The 18,064-nt window shown below is 44.6% G+C and overlaps 1 protein-coding gene and 1 long non-coding RNA gene across 2 annotated transcripts in view; one reads left to right on the top strand and one right to left on the bottom strand.

The window, feature by feature from the left end:
• The window catches only part of LOC143766479 (uncharacterized), an 85,273-nt gene extending 80,611 nt beyond the window's left edge, over positions 1-4,662 (bottom strand). Inside the window, exon 1 of the long non-coding RNA XR_013213574.1 lies at positions 4,628-4,662. This is a non-coding gene — a long non-coding RNA (uncharacterized LOC143766479). The remainder of the gene's footprint in view (positions 1-4,627) is intronic.
• LOC143766477 (uncharacterized) overlaps positions 1-18,064 on the top strand; it is a 511,034-nt gene that overhangs the window by 321,723 nt on the left and 171,247 nt on the right. The gene's annotated exons all lie outside the window — the stretch shown is intronic.

Here is an 18,064-nt window from a genome sequence, read left to right as displayed (position 1 = left end):
TCTTGCTGCAAGCAGTCGGCCAGTACTTCCGCGGTGTGTCTGTTGTCGCTCAAACACTTCATTTGTAACACTGCCTGCTGACGCTTACCACTAGCTGTTCGATAATGGGACACCTCGTGTGCAACACTGGCAGCTGCGGAAGGAGTGGTCATGCGACTGCACTCTGTGGACAAGCTTTTGCTTATGGAGGAGGAGGAGGGGTGGCAAACGCCTATAGCCAATTGTTTCCTAGACCGTGGACTAGGCAGAACTGTCCCACTATGGCTGTCCCCAGTGGACCCTGCATCCACCACATTAACCCAGTGTGCCGTGATGGACACGTAACATCCCTGACCATACCTACTGGTCCATGCATCTGTTGTGAGGTGCACCTTTCCACTGACTGATTGCCTGAGTGCATGGACAATGCAGTCTTTGACATGCTGGTGGAGGGCTGGGATGGCTTTTCTCGCAAAGAAGTGCCCACTGGGTAGGTCATAGCGTGGTACTGCGTAGGCCAACAGGTCTTTGAAAGCGTCGCTTTCAACCAACCGGTAGGGCATCATCTCTAACGAGATTAGTATAGCATGTGGGCGTTCAAACCCTGTGTACGCGGATGAGAGGATGAGTACTTTCTTTTCCTAACGAGAGTCTCTTGTAGGGTGAGCTGGACTGGAGAGCTGCATATGGTGGAACTAGCGGTGGTGGTGGACATGGCGGATTGAGAGAGGGTTGGTGATGGTATTCTTGATGTTGGCCTACATACAGTGTTTCCTACCAATAACCTTGTGATTCCCTGACTGCTTTGGCCTTGCGATGATACCTCAACATTTGCTGCTGGTGGTGTCCTAACCGGTGGGCTTACAGTGAGGGAAGCAATGTAGCGTTGCTGAGTACCTTCATTCTGAGCAGGTGCACCAACGGTACTTGACGTTTGGTAGTTAGTCCAGGCTTGCAAGTGCATGCTGGTTAAATGTCTATGCATGCACGTTGTATTTACATTTTGAAGATTCTTCCCTATGCTAAAGGTCTTTGAGCATTTCTTACAGATAACTTTGCACTGATCATTCGGATCATGGTTAAAAAATTGCCACACTGCTCTCTTCCTACTATTGAATACCTTTTCAGGCATTGCACGCTGTCCTAAAACTGTTTTTGGTTTTGACACACGTTTTTGGCCTGATACGGGCCTGCCAGATGACAGCTGTTGCGATGTAGATGGCTGCTGCGGATCATCCTCCTCCGCTTCTGAGCTACTGGCAGCGGCACCCTCTTCCCCCAATGGCTGCCAATCTGGGTCAACAACTGGGTCATCTATCACCTCCTCTTCAATGTCATGTGCACCTTCCTCTGTGTCACCGTGTAAGGTGCTATAGCGTTCGGGACGGGGCATCATAGTCTCATCAGGGTCAGATTCTGGCTCAGTACACTGTGAGGGCAATGTAGTGATCGGAGTCAATGGAACAGCATAATAATCTAGCTGTGGCTGTGCATCAGTGCACTCCATGTCCGATTCATCTTGTAATGGGCAGTTAACAATTTCCCTTTCAAACCCAGGCACGGTATGTGTAAAGAGCTCCATGTGGTAACCTGTAGTGTCGCCTGACGCATCCTTCACTTTTGGTTTGGGTGATGGACACAAGGAAACGTCTTGTTCCTGACTGGGAGCATCCACTGACGACTCGCTGCTTTTAGTCAGCAATTCAAGCCAAAACTTTTTCCTGCTGCTCCGGCTTTAAAAGCTGTTTTCCTACTCCCAGATAAGGGAGCCTTTGAGGCCTTGTGTAGCCAGACGATGACGCTGGTTCAACACCTCCAGCCTTAGGTGCTATTTTGCTTTTCTCACTACCTCCAGATGCTCCACCACCACCACCGTCAGTACCAGCTGGCAATGACCACCCAAGGTCTCTTCCACCAGACTTCTTCATTTTTGGGAAAATGTAACCAAAATAACAACCGTTATATGGTACTGTAAAACAAGGTAGAAGGTGTATATAAACTTGTTGAGAATTTAAATCTCCCTTTTTATTTTGGGGAGACTGAACCACAACTCAGGCCCAGTGTATTTTACAACGCAATGTGAGTGGCAGCAAGTGGCTGGCTGATACACGAGAAACTAAGAGGACTGAGGTATATCCACTTTGTGAGCATTTGAATCTCCCTTTTTTGGGGGGGAGACTGAACCCAAACTCCGGCCCAGTGTATTTTACAATGCAATGTGAGTGGCAGCAAGTGGCTGGCTGATACACGAGAAACTGAGAGGATTGAGGTATATCCACTTTGTGAGAATCTGAATCTCCCTTTTATTGGGGGGGGGGGGGGGAGACTGAACCCAAACTCAGGCGCAGTGTATTTCACAACGCAATGTGAGTGGCAGCAAGTGGCTGGCTGATACACGACAAACTAAGAGGACTGAGGTATATCCACTTTGTGAGAATTTAAATCTCCCTTTTTATTTTGGGGAGACTGAACCACAACTCAGGCCCAGTGTATTTTATAATGCAATGTGAGTGGCAGCAAGTGGCTGGCTGATACACGAGAAACTAATAGGACTGAGGTATATCCACTTTGTGAGAATTTGAATCTCACTTTTTTGGGGGGGAGACTGAACCCAAACTCAGGCCCAGTGTATTTTACAACGCAATGTGAGTGGCAGCAAGTGGCTGTCTGATACACGAGAAACTACGAGGACTGAGGTATATCCACTTTGTGAGAATTTGAATCCCACTTTTTTTTGGGAGGGGGAGACTGAACCCAAACTCTGGCACAGTGTATAAAACAACGCAATGTGAGTGGCAGCAAGTGGCTGGAAGATATATGAAAAACTACAAGGACTGTAGTACAATTTCAATCTCCCTACAATGATCTCAGGACAAGTATGGCAGCAATAAATAGGACTGCTGCACACAAAAGTGTGGACAAATAAACAAGATAACTGTGCAGAAAGGAGCAACAAGATTTTTGCTTTTAAAAAAGAAGTTGGTTTGCACAGCAGCGTGCAAACAGCAATGCAGCTATCAGGGAGCCTTATAAGGCAGCCTAATATGCTACAGAGCTGATGCACAAAAATATAGCCTCCACTGACCCTGCAAAAAAAGGTGGTGTTGGACAGTGGAAATCGCTACAGCACAAGCAGTTTGGGGGTTAATCTTCCCTCTATATCCCTTTTTCTGATGAAGCTACAGCAATCTCTCCCTATGCTACGATCGGCAGAAGATGGCGGTCAGCGTGCGCGCCCCTTTATAGCCCCTGTGACGCCGCAGAAAGCAAGTCGATCGCTGTCATGCCCTTCTCTAAGATGGTGGGGACCGAGACCTATGTCACCACGCTGCCCACACTCTGCGTCCTCCTTCATTGGCTGAGAAATGGCGCTGAACGCGTCATATGAAACGCGACTTTGGCAAGATGATCGCCAACCTCATGGCCGATCCCACACTAGGATCGGGTCAGATTTCATGAAACCCGACTTTGCCGAAAGTCAGCGATTTTTTAATTTGTCTGATCCGTTTCGCTCAACCCTACTTCCAACTGCTCAAATCTATTGGTCGCGAGTTCAACAAAGAGATCAATATGACGGGCTTTTATTTTAGGAAAGATCTATAGTATGGTAGTGGGACAGATCTCTGAGAAAAAGGAAAAAGAAGTATGCCAGCTCACCATCTAATGTCAAGTCTGCATGGAAACCACGCAGCATCATATGGGGCCCATTATATATGGAGCATTATATGGGGCCCATTCTGTTTGGAGTTGGGAGCAATATTTGGGACTCATCATATACTGTATGAAGCATTATATGGGGCTAATTCTGTTTGGAGCATTATATGGGGCCCTTTCGGTATACTGTATGGAGTATTATATGGGGCACATCATACTGCATTGAGCAATGTATAGGAATCATTATTCTATATGGAGCATTATATGGGGCTCATTATTCTGTATGGAGCAATATATGGGGCTCATAATTCAGTATGGAGCAATATATGGGGCTCATTATACGGTATGGAGCAATATGTGGTACCCATAATACTGTATGGAGCAATATATGGGGCATGTTATTCTGTATGGCGGGCTATGTGGTGCCCATAATACTGTATGGAGGACTATACTGTCTGATTTATGAACTATTGTAGAATGTACAATAGAGATCACTCATGTAATGTAAGAAGTGAAATCTTTGGCATTGTACTACACCTATATTTCTCTGCTGTATCTGTGCATTATGATTTATGGTATGTGTTAAAGGCGCCCGCTGAGACTTTCACCCGGAAACCACAAAATCCTCGCGCCGGCCCTGTATGCACTGCACAGTACCACTTCTCCTGTTGTGGATGAGGCGACATTGGACTTTGGAGGGGTCAATATTGGTTTAGTATTTTCAATGATACTGTGGCCAAATAAAAATAAAGTATTGTAAAAGCTGTTTAAATGGATTATCCCAAGTAAGAGCCCCATGTAAATGCAGCTGTGGTCGATCATACGCACTGTGGCGCCATTCACATGTGGCTTTGTTAATATCTCCTTTTAGGAGAGTGAGGGGCACAACAAAGTCACTGATCGTGGTGAGGAGTGTTGCAGTTTGTGGGCTGGTGGGGTTGGTGTGGCAGGGCTGCTTCTTTGTCCCAGTCCGGCCCGGATCTCCACCACCTACCTTCACCTGCAGAGCCGCCACCACGTATATGGCTGCTATGTGCGCACAGGACCTGTGATGCGGTCACAGGAGGGGAGGAGTCAGGGGTCACATGATCAGGGGCCTCAGTGTATGCAGGACTCTGCTGTGCTGACAGGTGTTCAGCTCCTCTGCTGGTGCTGCTCCTTTAAGAACAGGTAAAGTTGCTAAAAGTAGAACAATTCCCCCCATTAAGTGATTGGATCCCCCCAGATCTTTCACAGATCTTAGTGATATTACAGACGGGAGATTCCAAGAGCGCTAGATTCAGGGGTAATCCTAGTGCTGACAGAGCCGTGCGCCTCCATCTAAGAGAGCGGCCACAACCCCAGACGATGCAGCGGCCGGAGCAATGTTATTGATGGAGGGAATTTCTGAGAGCAGCAAATTAATAAGAATGTTTTACCGGAACCTCCTGGGGCATCAAGGAAAACCGTCTCCCATTCCCACCTGGAATCTGAGCCATAATTGCCAAATACCCCGATCTGTGGTCATCAGTAGTGATGGCCGAGCACTAAAATGCTCGGGTGCACGTCGCTCGGGTCGAACATATTGGAATAATCTTGTGCTTGACTCGAGCAACGAGCCCGATGTAAGTCTATGGGAAACTCGAGTATTTTTACCATGGCCTCCCTCTGCGGTCTGCAGCGGGACTATAAATCACGGAAATCGATGGGAACAGTGATCATGACATGGGAACATCATGGCGGAGACCCCTGGAAGCATTTCTGACTCCCAGGTCACAGCTGTGAACAATGTTGTCAGAGTTTTATGACACTTTTACAGACTCACAATAAAACATACAAAAATTAAACCAAAATGGATTTTGCTGGGAAATATGCTAACCCCTTTCTGCCATTGGACGTACTATTCCGTCCATGTGGGGTGGGCCCTAATTCCCAAGGACGGAACAGTACGTCCAGCGCGATCGGCCGCGCTCACGGGGGGAGCGCGGCCGAGTGTCAGCTGCCTATCGCAGCTGACATCCGGCACTATGTGCCAGGAGCAGTCACGGACCGCCCCCGGCACATTAACCCCCGGCACACCGCGATCAAATATGATCGCGGTGTGCCTGCGGTACAGGGAAGCATCGCGCAGGGAGGGGGCTCCCTGCGTGCTTCCCTGAGACGATCGGTACAAGGCGATGTACTCACCTTGTACCGAGCGTCTCCTCCCTGCAGGCCCCGGATCCAAAATGGCCACGGGGCTGCATCCGGGTCCTGCAGGGAGTACTTCCGGGTACACAACAGGCGCTGGTAAGCCTTCAGTGCTGGAAGTAAGATCGCCGATCTGACAGAGTGCTGTGCAAACTGTCAGATCGGCGATCTGTGATGTCCCCCCAGGACAAAGTAAAAAAAAAAAAAAAAAATTCCCCCAAAAAATGCAATATATATATATATATATATATATATATATGTTCCTATAAATACATTTCTTTATCTAAATAAAAAAAACAATAAAAGTACACATATTTAGTATTGACGCATCCGTAACGACCCAACCTATAAAACTGTCCCACTAGTTAACCCCTTCAGTGAACACCGTAAGAAAAAAAAAAAAGGCAAAAAACAACGCTTTATTATCATACCGCCAAACAAAAAGTGGAATAACACGCGATAAAAAAGACGGATATAAATAAACATGGTACTGCTGAAAACGTCATCTTGTCCCGCAAAAAACGAGCTGCCACACAGCGTCATCAGCAAAAAAATAAAAAAGTTATAGTCCTCAGAATAAAGCGATGCAAAAATAATTATTTTTTCCATAAAATAGCTTTTATCGTATAAAAGCACCAAAACATAAAAAAATGATATAAATGAGGTATCGCTGTAATCGTACTGACCAGAACAATAAAACTGCTTTATCAATCTTACCAAACGTGGAACGGTAAAAACGCCTTCCCCAAAAGAAATTCATGAATAGCTGGTTTTTGGTCATTCTGCCTCACAAAAATTGGAATAAAAAGCGATCAAAAACTGTCACGTGTCCGAAAATGATACCAATAAAAATGTCAACTCGTCCCGCAAAAAACAAGACCTCACATGACTCTGTGGACTCAAATATGGAAAAATTATAGGTCTCAAAATGTGGAGACGCAAAAACTTTTTTGCTATAAAAAGCGTCTTTTAGTGTGTGACAGCTGCCAATCATAAAAATCCGATATAAAAAACGCTATAAAATTAAATCAAACCCCCCTTCATCACCCTCTTAGTTAGGGAAAAATAATAAAATTAAAAAAATGTATTTATTTCCATTTTCCCATTAGGGCTAGGGTTAGGGTTAGGGCTAGGGATAGGGTTGGCGCTAGGGTTGGAGCTAAAGTTAGGGTTAGGGTTGGGACTAAAGTTAGGGTCAGGGTTTGGATTACATTTACGGTTGGGATTAGAATTAGGGGTGTCAGGGTTAGGGGTGTGGTTAGGGTTACCGTTGGGATTAGGGTTAGGGGTGTGTTTGGATTAGGGTTTCAGGTAGAATTGGGGAGTTTCCACTGTTCAGGCACATCAGGGGCTCTCCAAACGCGACATGGCGTCGGATCTCAATTCCAGCCAATTCTGCATTGAAAAAGTAAAACAGTGCTCCTTCCCTTCCAAGCTCTCCCGTGCGCCCAAACAGTGGTTTACCCCCACATATGGGGTATCAGCGTACTCAGGACAAATTGTACAACAAGTTTTGGGGTCCATTTTCTCCTGTTACCCTTGGTAAAATAAAACAAATTGGAGCTGAAATAAATTTTGTGCGAAAAAAAGTTAAATGTTCATTTTTATTTAAACATTCCAAAAATTCCTGTGAAACACCTGAAGGGTTAATAAACTTCTTGAATGTGGTTTTGAGCACCTTGCGGGGTGCAGTTTTTAGAATGGTGTCACTTTTTGGTATTTACTATCATATAGACCCCTCAAAATGACTTCAAATGAGATGTGGTCCCTGAAAAAAAATGGTGTTGTAAAAATGAGAAATTTCTGGTCAACTTTTAACCCTTATAACTCCCTAACAAAAAAAAATTTTAGTTCCAAAATTATCCTGATGTAAAGTAGACATGTGGGAAATGTTACTCATTGTGTAGGTACAGGTACCCATAAATTGGCCATTTTATGCGCTAAATGCTCTCATTTTGTAATATTTCTAGTGCAGTACTGTAGTTCCATTTTCATGTTTCATGTTGCATGTTTTAGCGCCGCAGTGTGCTGCCTTATTTATTTGACTGTATGCGAGTTGGTGACTCTAGGTTCAGCACCTGTTCACACTTACACTGTGTTCCAAGTTATTATGCAAATTGGATTTATGTGTCCAAACGATTTAATTGTTTTGTTTTTCAAATAAACTTATGGATGGCATTGTGTCTCAGGGCTCAATGGATCACTGAAATCAATCTTAAACACATGTGATAATTAGTTTTCCAGGTGATCCTAATTAAAGGAAAACTACTTAAAAATGATGTTCCACATTATTAAGCAGGCCACAGTTTTCAAGTAACATGGGAAAGAAAAAGGATCTCTCTGCTGCCGAAATGCATAAAATAGTGCAATGCCTTGGTCAAGGGATGAAAACATTAGATATTTCTTGAAAATTTAAGCGTGATCATCTTACTGTTAAGAACTTTGTGGCTGAATCTGAGCACAGTCGTGTTTGTGCTGATAAAGGCATAATGAGGAAGGTTTCTGCCAGGCAAGTTCATCGGATAAAGAGAGCAGCTGCTAAAAAGCCATTACAAACCAGCAAACAGATATTTGAAGCCGCTGATGCCTCTGGAGTCCCTCAAACCTCAAGGTCTAGGATCCTTCAAAGGGTTGCTTTGGTCCATAAACCTACTATTCGGCCACCCCTAAACAGTGTTCACAAGCAGAAACGGTTGTAGTCGGCCCAGACATACATGAAGACTAATTTTCAAACAGTCTTGTTTACTGATGAGTGTCGGGCAACCCTGGATGGTCCAAATGGATGGAGTAGTGGATGATTGGTGGATGGCCACCATGTCCCAACAAGGCTGCAACGTCAGCAAGGATGTGGAGGAGTCATGTTTTGGGACGGAATCATGGGGAAACAGCTGGTAGGGCCCTTTAAAGTTCCTGAAGATGTGAAAATGATCTCTGTAAAGTATATAGAGTTTCTGACTAACAACTTTCTTCCATGGTTTAAAAAGCAGAAACGTGTCTTGAGGAACAAAATCATCTTCATGCATGACAATGCACCATCTCATGCTGCAAAGAATACCTCTGAGTCATTGGCTGCTATGGGCTTAAAATGAGAAACTCATGGTGTGGCCACCATCTTCCCCTGTACTCAAACCTATAGAGAACCTTTGGAGTATCATCAAGCAAAAGATCTATGAGGGTGGGAGGCAGTTCACATCAAAACAGCAGCTCTGGGAGGCTATTCTGACTTCATGCAAAGAAATACAAGCAGAAACTCTCCAAAAACTCACAAGTTCAATTGATGCAAGAATTGTGAAGGTGATATCAAAGAAAGGTTCCTATGTTAACATGTAACTTGGCCTGTTAGGATGTTTTGGAGTTAAATAGCTTTTTTGTTCAGTGAATGTGACCTCTTAATGCTGCAAATTCCACAAATTAGCATTTTCAGTTCTTTAAAACATATCAAATGTCTACAAATTCTACTGTGCCTAATAATTTGGAACAGTGCATTTTGAGTTTTTATTCATTTTGGAGATTATACTGTTATCATTGGGAGTTTTCTTTAATAAAATTCGATGTACACTCTAAAGGTACCGTCACACTCAGCGACGCTGCAGCGATATAGACAACGAGCCGATCACTGGAGCGTCGCTGTTTAGGTCGCTGTAGAGACGTCAAACACAGCAGCTCCAGAACGATGCAGGAGCGATCCAGTGACGTAACGGCGACTCTCTTATCGTTCTTGCTCGCTGTTAGCTCCATGTAAAACATTGCTGGCATCGTTGCTTTTGATATCAAACATGACGATACATGCAAATCTGACGACGAAATAAAGTTCTGGACTTCTAGCTCCGACCAGCGATATCACAGCGGGATCCAGATTGCTGCTGCGTGTCAAACACAACGAGATCGTTATCCAGGACACTGCAACGTCACGGATCGTTCTCGTTGCAAAGTTGCTGAGTGTGAAGGTACCTTAAAGCAGTGGTCCCCAACCTTTCTGACCTTGAGAGCCACATTCAGCTTAGAGAGTGGGTCGCGAGCCACATCCAGCTCCCACCCCCTTCAAAGTAGTGTCAACCAAAGCCCCCATTTCAGGTATAATGATAACCAAAGCTTTTGCACGGAAATCACTGCAAAGCAGTAAACTGAGATCCAGGGGTTCCCACAATACCCCCATTCAGTATTCTCCCATCAAGGACTCCCAACACACTGTGACATCCAGCTTTGAGCACCTCCTCTAACAGGTAGTACCATCTTCTAGTGTACCATACCTAAAACATCTATAAACCCCTAAGACCAGTAAATGTGCATCCAGATCTGCACTTCTGTGCAGGGCTACTCACAAAATAAACCATTTTTAGTTGTGCTCTTCATACCAGTTTGCTAGACATGGAGCTAATGCACCAAGGTGGAAGACAGTCGTGAGCCACAATTCATGGGACCGCGAGCCACATGTGGCTCCCGAGCTACAGGTTGGGGACTCCTGCTCTAAAGGGTGATGACTTTTATTAGACTGTCATTTGGACCGACCATTTAGGAAAATCCGAGAAAAATATCATTTGCATAATAATTTGGAACATAGCGTAGTCTATGTTTGGATGTGACGGTCAGTTTTTTGAAATTTGTATTCAGTAGCCTTCTGACTGAGCACTCCGCCTCTTAACCACAGGTGTTTTAATCGCAACAGGTCCATTACCCCTCCACAGAGAGAGAGAATTTTAGTCTAAGAAGCGGTTTCACAGGTACCAATTCAGATGAAGACGTTTATTCTCAGTGAGGAAAGGAAAGTGTAGGACCTGGTATACGAGAGATGCCCTAATGTGGCTACCAGGTACACATAAATTGGCCATTTTGTGCACTAAACGCTCTCATTTTTTCATATTTCTAGTGCAGTAATGCAGTTCCATTTTCATGTTTGCATGTTTTAGCGCCGCAGTGTGCTGCCTTATTTATTTGACTGCATGCGAGTTGGTGACTCTAGGTTCAGCACCTGTTCACACTTAAGGTACCTTCACACTAAACCATATCGCTACCGATCCGTGACGTTGCAGCGTCCTGGCTAGCGATATCGTTTAGTTTGACAGGCAGCAGCGATCAGGATCCTGCTGTGATATCGCTGGTCGTTGGTTAAAGTTCAGAACTTTATTTGGTCATCAGATCGCCGTGTATCGTTGTGTTTGACAGCAAAAGCAACAATACCAGCGATGTTTTACAATGGTAACCAGGGTAAACATCGGGTTACTAAGCGCAGGGCCGCTTAGCAAACCGATGTTTACCCTGGTTACCGGGGGACTTCGGCATCGTTGGTCGCTGGAGAGCGGTCTGTGTGACAGCTCTCCAGCGACCAAACAGCGACGCTGCAACGATCGGCATCGTTGTCTGTATCGCTGCAGCGTCGCTAAGTGTGAAGGTACCTTTAGTCTATGTTTGGATGTGACTGTCAGTTTTTTGAAATTTCTATCTGCAGTGGCATTTCCAACAGATAATTCATCATCAGATTTTTTATGGGCAGGGACTTTGACAATGGCAAAACCATTAGGAGTTTTTGATGCTATTTCAAAAATTGTTTTCAGTGTGTCACTATGTACAAGAGTCTTTTTAGAAGAATCTACATAGCCTCTTTTTTCCCAAACTGGCAAATAATCTATCAGTGATCTAACAACATAGGAGCTATCACTGTAGATTACAATGGCACACTGATCATCAGCTTTGTTCAGCTGTAGCACCATTTTTATTGCTTCTAATTCTGCCCTTTGAGCTGAAAAATGACTTGCTAATTTGTGTTTTACAACCTGTCCTCTTTTGGGATAAAAAAAGGCATATCCTGAATAGTAGTGCCCATCTGAATAAAATCTAGAACCATCTACAAAAATTGGTTCATCTGTTGCCTTTCGTCTGAAAAGCGATGGACTAGGATCCTGAAAAGACTAAACAATCATGAGTTTGTCCTTCATATTGCATTAATTGAGGAAGAACATATTTGGCCTTATAATCTACCTCAATTTGTTTGGGAGACAATGACAATAACCAATGGGCAAATCTCTGATGTGACACACCTGGGATAGTGTTCACAAAGAGATGTTTTAGGGTAGAATGAGGAGTTTGCAAAAAGATTTTGTTGAACCCAACAATGTTTTCAGTTGGTTTGACTGAAAAGTACACCTACCAAGTGTGTTGCACATGTCTCAAAACCTCTTTCAACAGGTGAGAGCTTAGAAAAATAGCCCAAAATCCTCCACTCTTCTCCCTGCAACTGTAACAGCACAGCAGACACAGATACCTCTGATGTGTGTACTTGCAAAGCTAATGGAGCCGAAGGATCTACTGTGGACACAGCAGGTGCACTTTATAAATTCATTTTCAATTGTTCAAATGAAGTTTGTTGTTCATCACCCCAATGACCAAAGTAATCACTATTTTCATCTTTTAAAAGATCATACAAAGGCCTGGCCTTGTCTGCAAAATTTTCAATGAAGTCCCTTCAAAAGTTTGTAACACCCAAGTAATGTTGCAATGCCTTGTGTGATGTTGGAATTGGTAGAGAAGCAATTGCCTCTAGTCTTTCCTGCAGTGGCTGTCTTTTTCCTGGACTCAAAAACACTCCAAAAAACCTGACCTCGGATTGCATCAATTTGACCTTTTGGTGTTCAATTTCAACCCTGCATCATGAAGCAGCTCAAACAATTCTGTCAGAAGAGAAACATGTGACTCTTTATCCTCAGTAGACAACAGAATATCATCAACATATTGTAAAATACAATCAGGCCTTGAAAATCTGCATAATACCTTTGCCAACTCCTGATGGAAAACACTAGGTGACAATTGTGCTCCTTGAGGTAACCTGCAAAACAGATATTGCTCATCCAAGAAAGTAAATGCAAACTTGTACTGACAACTCTTTTCAAGATGTACCGTATTTTTCCGACTATAAGACGCACTTTTTTCCTCCAAATTTGGGAGGAAAGTGTGGGTGCGTCTTATAGTACGGATATAGCATGTGGGGAGGGGGGCAGCAGCGAGTGGGATCGCACTGTGATCCCACTTCAGGATGTCCCGGCTGCCCGGAATCAGTGCTGTGGAAAGCACATGGCCCCGCTGATTAAGTGCAGTGAATATTCATTAGCTGCTCCCCGCCCACCGATCAGCTGAGCAGTGAGCCAGGAGCAGCAAATGAATACTGCACTTAAGCAGGGACACACAGTTTCCCCAGCACTGATTCTGGGGAGAATCTGTGTGTCCGGGGGAGGAGGAGGCAGCAGCAGGGGCCAGGAGATCGCTGCATACCTGCCTGTGCTGGATGCTGAGATATCTGTGGTGCACAGGGAGGACCTGTGTGATGTCAGAAGTGGGCGGGCTGGAGCATCACATGGCAGCTCAGAGCCCTCCCTCTTCTGATATCATCATAGGTCCTTCAGACTCCCACCTAGAATCTGCAGCTTCCTCTTATGTCCTGCGCTGTGGAAAGGCAACAACAACAGGGAGGGCTCTGTGTGTGTGCAGCCATGGGATGCTCCAGCTTTTACCTCACCACAGTGTGGCTGGCTGCCACAATTAAGAGGTTAGTCTTTACAAAACACTATAAAGCACTCTGCCCCTCCTTTGGTGGACTATAACTCCCAGCATGTCATAGGATCTGCAGGACATGCTGGGAGTTATAGTTCTCCCATGGGATTTTAAAGCAGCACTCCAGTGTTATTTTGCAGTGCTGGAGTGGTGCTTTCACTATAAGCCCTGTGCCCCCATTCTTAGGGCTCATTTCCACATGCGAGGCACACGTCCGTATCTCGCATGTGGAAACCAAGCTGTGGAGCCAGCACTCCAGAGCGGAGCGTGCGGCTGCATAGGAACACATGGAGCTGCACAACTCCGCTCCAAAGTGCCTGCGCCAGAGCTTGATTTCCACATGCGAGATACGGACGTGTGCCTCGCATGTGGAAATGAGCCCTTATACTCACCCTCCAGCGTCTTCATATCGTACTTCACAGACACCACACTGGTCCCGCAGCTTCCAACATAATAACATACTATTATATATAATAACACCACATATAATAGTATGTTATTTATGTTATTAAATATTTTACCACATTTTTTTTGCTTCAAATATTTTTTTCCCTATTTTCCACCTCTAAAACCTGGGTGCGCCTTATAGTCCGGTGCGTCCTATAGTCCGAAAAATACGGGTATACTGAAAAAAACATTACTGATGTCCAGTACAGAGAAGTATTTTGCCTTTGCATTCAACCTTGCCATCATGTCATGAGTATCTGCAACAATGGGTGCTACATTGGGAGTATGTTTGTTAAACATCCACAAATCCAATATCATTCCATAAGAACCATCAGATTTCAGGACACCACAAAGGATTGTTACTTACAGAATTAGCCTTTCGGATGACACCTTGATCTAACAATTCCTGTATGATCTTTGACATAGAATCAATTGATTCTGGAGGCAATTTATACTGACGCTGAGGAGGAGGATCTCGGCCTTCCACATTTACAACAACATCCTTCATTGTACCAACCTCATTCCTGAACTGTGCCCAAAGAGAAGGAAAGCGCTGTACAATTTCTGTCAAATCCTCATCACCACCAGATTCAGGCCACAAATGATCTGTTGACACAAATACTTCCAACATGGCTATAATCACTAGGGTCAATGACTACAGGTTTACAACCATTAGAATCTTTCCAGATCACTTGATTTCCTAGATCGACTACCCATCCGAATTTCTGCATAAAATCTGTGCCGAGTATATTTTGAGAATCACGACAATACCAAATGTCAATTCCTGTTTTGAAAGAACTAGGTATTTCCAATGTCATATAGGTAACTAAGGTAACTTTAGTTTCACCTTTTCCACTAAAACCAACAATTGTACAAACTGGTGAATCTGGTTGTAGCTTCAAATCAAGATTAGTAACACTTAATTGGGCTCCTGTATCAATAAGAAATACCTTCATATAGAAGTCTCCTCAGCTCAGGATGTCTTCTGGCTTTGAAGTCGTTTCTCTGCAGCACGGTGAAGCTGTTTGCGCAATCACATTATAAAAGGTTTTTTTTTCTTAATTATTTCTCTCGTCAGTTTAATTCAGGATCCTATAAACTCTTTTTTAATTGTTTTTTATTTTCTGGAGCAGATCCTCATTTGGTGTATGCTCCAGCGTTTTAACTTCCCGTTTCTTAACCCCTTCCTGACATCGGACGTACTATACCGTCCGATGTCGGGTCCCCTGCTTTGATGTGCGCTCCGGCGGTGAGCGCACATCAAAGTCGCGACATGTCAGCTGTTTTTTACAGCTGACATGTGCGCGCAATAGCAGCGGGTGAAATCGCGATCACCCGCCGCTATTAACTAGTTAAATGCCGCTGTCAAACGCAGACAGCGGCATTTAACTACCGCATCCGGCCGGGCGCCCGGAAATGAGCGCATCGCCGACCCCCGTCACATGATCGGGGGTCGGCGATGCTTGTATATTGTAACCATAGAGGTCCTTGAGACGTCTATGGTTACTGATCGCCGGTGGCTGTGAGCGCCCCCCTGTGGTCGGTGCTCACAGCACACCTGCAATTCTGCTATATAGCAGCGATCTGATGATCGCTGTTATGTAGCAGAGCCGATCGGGCTGTGCCAGCTTCTAGCCTCCCATGGAGGCTATAGAAGCATGGCAAAAGTTAAAAAAAAAAGTAAAAAAAAATGTGAAAAAAATTAAAAAAATATAAGAGTTTAAATCCCCCCCCTTTCGCCCCAATCAAAATAAATCAATTAAAAAAAAAATCAAACCTACACGTATTTGGTATCGCCGCGCTCAGAATCGCCCGATCTATCAATAAAAAAAAAAGCATTAACCTGATCGCAAAACGGCGTAATGAGAAAAAAAATCGAAACGCCAGAATTACGTTTTTTTGGTCGCCGCGACATTGCATTAAAATGCAATAAAGGGGGATCAAAAGAACGTATCTGCACCAAAATGCTATTATTAAAAACGCCAGCTCGGGACGCAAAAAATAAGCCCTCACCCAACCCCAGATCACGAAAAATGGAGACGCTATGGGTATCGGAAAATGGCGCAATTTTTATTTATTTTTCTGCAAAGTTTGGAATTTTTTTTCACCACTTAGGTGAAAAATAACCTAGTCATGTTAGGTGTCTATGAACTCGTACTGACCTGGAGAATCATAATGGGATTGCACTTTTTTTGCAATTTCACTGCACTTGGAATTTTTTTTCCCGTTTTCTAGTACACGCCATGGTAAAACCAATGGTGTCATTCAAAAGTACAACTCGTCCCGCAAAAAATAAGCCCTCACATGGCCAAATTGACGGAAAAATAAAAAAGTTATGGCTCTGGGAAGGAGGGGAGTGAAAAACGAAAACGGAAAAACGAAAAATCCCACGGTCATGAAGGGGTTAATTTTTAGGTTGTTTCAATTATATTCTTTCCCCTTTTCATTTAAGAAAATTTCTTTTTGTGGTATAACATACTCCCAAATAATTTGACAAACACATTTCCACTTTTAACTTTTAACAGTTGTGTCCATAAGTATTGGAAAGTTCCTAGATATGGAGTGAATGTTTTGTTGTCCTCTGATTGGACCCCAATGAGAGGACAACATCTGACATCTGTTATGATGACCCCACATGGACACAACTGTTTATCACTTATCACTCTCCCATAATGACAGTTCTGTGTTGTGTATAAATATGTGATTCTTCAGAATTTGCTTTAGTCTGTGCCTGATGAAGAAGCCTGAGTAGTCTCGAAAGCTTTCAATTTGTTACCATCTTTTCAGTTAGCCATTAAAAGGTATCAACTAGTGTTGAGCGATACCGTCCGATACTTGAAAGTATCGGTATCGGAAAGTATCGGCCGATACCGGCAAAGTATCGGATCCAATCCGATACCGATACCCGATACCAATACAAGTCAATGGGACTCAAGTATCGGACGGTATTCCTGATGGTTCCCAGGGTCTGAAGGAGAGGAAACTCTCCTTCAGGCCCTGGGAACCATATAAATGTGTAAAAGAAAGAATTAAAATAAAAAATATCGCTATACTCACCTGTCCGACGCAGCCGGGACCTCAGCGCAGGAACCGGCAGCGTTGTTTGTTTAAAATTCCCGCTTTTACATGGTTACGCGAACTCCCGGCTTGTGATTGGTCAGGGCGCCCATGTTGCCGGGCCGCGGACCAATCACAGCAAGCCGTGACGAAAATACGTCACGGCTTGCTGTGATTGGTCCGCGTCCCGGCAACATGGCCGCCATTAACCAATCACAAGCCGTGACGTCACGGGAGGCTGGACTTGCGCGCTTTTGAAAAAGCGCGCGTGTCCAGCCTCCAGTGACGTCCCGGCTTATGATTGGTCACGGCGCCATGTTGCCGGGACGCGGACCAATCACAGCAAGCCGTGACGAAAATACGTCACGGCTTGCTGTGATTGGTCCGCGGCCCGGCAACATGGCCGCCATTAACCAATCACAAGCCGTGACGTCACGGGAGGCAGGACAAGCGCGCATTTTAAAATTGCGCGCGTGTCCAGCCTCCCGGCTTGTGATTGGTTGATCGCGGCGCAACCAATCATAAGCCGGGACGTCACTGGAGGCTGGACACGCGCGCTTTTTCAAAAGCGCGCAAGTCCAGCCTCCCGTGACGTCACGGCTTGTGATTGGTTAATGGCGGCCATGTTGCCGGGACGCGGACCAATCACAGCAAGCCGTGACGTATTTTCGTCACGGCTTGCTGTGATTGGTCCGCGGCCCGGCAACATGGGCGCCCTGACCAATCACAAGCCGGGAGTTCGCGTAACCATGTAAAAGCGGGAATTTTAAACAAACAACGCTGCCGGTTCCTGCGCTGAGGTCCCGGCTGCGTCGGACAGGTGAGTATAGCGATATTTTTTATTTTAATTCTCTCTTTTACACATTTTAACAATGTTAAAATGTGTAAAAGAGAGAATTAAAATAAAATGTTGTTCCGATACCCGATACCACAAGAGTATCGGAATCCCGGTATCGGAATTCCGATACAGCAAGTATCGGCCGATACCCGATACTTGCAGCATCGGAATGCTCAACACTAGTATCAACCACTGAGGACTGTCAACTTTAAATATTTTTCTATCTACTGGCTAACACGGTACCAAGATATAGATCTTTCCCACATTATAAAAGGCATCCATCTTGTCATTGAAGTTTGGAAGGTCTTCTACAATTTTCATTAACTGATAGTGTGTTTTTAATTCGTGCTGCTCTGTCAAGTAATTTTTTTCCGTTGT

The sequence above is a fragment of the Ranitomeya variabilis genome, chromosome 4 (genome assembly GCF_051348905.1).
Source record: "Ranitomeya variabilis isolate aRanVar5 chromosome 4, aRanVar5.hap1, whole genome shotgun sequence".
Classification (NCBI taxonomy): Eukaryota; Metazoa; Chordata; class Amphibia; order Anura; family Dendrobatidae; genus Ranitomeya; species Ranitomeya variabilis.
Note: the sequence above shows the minus strand (reverse complement) of the source record. Positions and strands in the feature narration are given on the sequence as shown.